A 2,312-nucleotide genomic window follows, 5' to 3' on the forward strand; every position below is an offset into this window, starting at 1 on the left:
TGCTCTTCCTCCAGAAACTTGCATGGCTGCATCCTTCTCATTACCGAGGCCTCTGCTAAAACATCCTCTTCTTAGAGGCCACCCTAGATTACCCTAGATCTGGAAGCCCCTGCCCTCCCAGTCACTCTGCTCCCGTCCCCTTTATTTTCTTCCCGGAATTGAATTACCAGTGGGAATTAAAGTATTTGTTTAATCCTCTACCTCTCTGAATTTTCATGAACTTCTGTTTCACAAGGGCGATTATTTTATATGCACTGGCAGCAGCATACAGTAACATACTTAGAATAAAAAAAAAGTGTCTGCCTCAACTCAGCTCCTTCTAAGATCTGTCCTTTGAGGAGGGGCAGTGGGATGTGTACTGAGTGTGGAGTCACATCTGGATTCAAGCCTCAGCTCTACCCCTTCTACCTGGGTGACTTCCAAGTTCTCCTAATCTCTTTGACCTTCTTTCCTTATCTCTAAAGAGAAATAATTCCTACTTTCTTGAGCTGTGGTAAGAGTCGTAAAAGACAGTTTCCTCCCAAGCCTGCCACTCACCTGGCGAGAGTTCAAGAAGACTGGAGTGGAGGTTGGAACCCTGTCTGCCAGCCCCGGAGGAGAGGGGCCCTGACAGGTGCTTCCACCTGAGCCTTCTCAGGGCGGCTCACCTGGGGGCTGCCCCCTCCTGGGCCCCCACCTTCCACCTTCCAGTCCTGTCTGCCCGGTCCTGTCTAACACACCCTAGGGACGCGACTCACCGGCAAAGAATTTCCCTCCAAGCCCAGGCCCGGGACTGGTGGAGCCGGATCTGGTCCCCCATGCGGCCCCCCAGCAGCAGCTCCCAGTTGTCCGCTTTTCCCCTGCCCCGCGACCAAGGCGCGCCCAGCTTTCACCGCCACTCCACAGTGCCGGCCGGCCCCCTCCTCGGGGCAGAACTCCCCTCCCCTCTCCACCCCCCCCCACCCCAGCCGTTACCAGCCCCAAGTTTCCGTCCATTCCAGGCAGCTTGGGAGCCTGCCGACGGGGGAGGGGGTTGTTCGGGAAACTTCAGCAGCTGGAGCCCCCTCCCCGCCCCGAGCCGAGGGGTGAGAAGGCAGGTGGGGAGTGGGGTGGGTCTAGTTCCCTCGACCTCCTCCCATCCCCTCACCTGCCAGTCTCAGCCTGGCCCGAAGGCAGGATCAAGCCCCCGCCCCGCCCGGGGTCGCCGGGGAGCGCTCAGCGGCCGTGGTCGCGGGGTGGGGAGGCGCCCGCACTCACCAGCAGCGGCGTGGCCAGCGGGGGGCCGGGACCCCGCGTCCTCGAGGCCCGCAGCGGAGGCGAGAGGGGCCGGAGCTGCGTCTCTGCAGTGGCGGCGAGGCGCGTGGCGGCAGGCACAGCCCGGGGCGGCGTGGAGGAGGGAGGGTCAGGGGAGGAGCTCGGGAGCAGCCCGCCGCAGAGGGTCGGGTTTTAGTCCAGACATTGTCACTCGTTCCCCCAGCAACCTTCTCCCGGGCTTGACGCCTGTCTGAGCCTGGGCTGCTTCTTCATGTGTGAAACGGGGGCATCTGTGGCCCTGGGCAGGGCTGTGGCAAAGGGATGGGATTCGGAGCGTGAAGCGCTCTAAACTGGTTAAGTGTCAAGTGGTCCCCGGACGGACAGCAATCAGGACTCGCCCACGTGCGTTACCACGGGTACTGTGTCCGCGCCCAGCGGGCCACTGCCCCCGCCTGGCGCTTGGTCTCGACCGCTCCCGGAGGCTGCCCTCCCCGCGTAGGTGCGTGGCTCAGGCTCCGCGTTCTGGAATGGGCATGGGCACTTTGGAGAACCAGGTTGGGGGGCAGACCCTGTGCCCGCAGCAGGAAGGGGCACTGCGCCTGGAAAGGAGATGGGGGGGATCCTTCGTCCAGGGGTGAGGGCCGGATGGGGAGAGGCCGTTGCCTGGAGTTACTGCAGGGGGCAAATCCCATGTGCGGTGTGGGGCGGGAGTAAGAGAGAAGTGAAGGAGCGGAGCCTGCGCTTTAGACCCCCTGCGGAGGGAGGCGGGGCCTGCGGTTGGGCCGGGCTGGGCTGGGCTCTGTAGACAAGGACGCTTTGTCTTATTTACTAGTGTGCCACGACTAGAAACGTAGTGAGAGCCCCGGGGCCTCAGCCTGGTCGGGGAACCCCCAGGGTTTCCGGCCTCCCGGGGAGGCCTGGTGTCTTAGTCACCAAAGGGCCTGAGCACTCCGTGTCTGGACAGAGATGATGTTGCTAGCTGGAGGGTGATTATACATGGCATCTTCCCAGGACTGTACTGGTTTATGCCTGTGGCCCTGGTGTAATCAACAGCGTCCCCGTTTACTCTCAAAAGTAAC

Source organism: Lipotes vexillifer, unplaced genomic scaffold, assembly GCF_000442215.2.
Source record: "Lipotes vexillifer unplaced genomic scaffold, Lipotes_vexillifer_v1.1 scaffold213, whole genome shotgun sequence".
Lineage (NCBI taxonomy): Eukaryota > Metazoa > Chordata > Mammalia > Artiodactyla > Lipotidae > Lipotes > Lipotes vexillifer.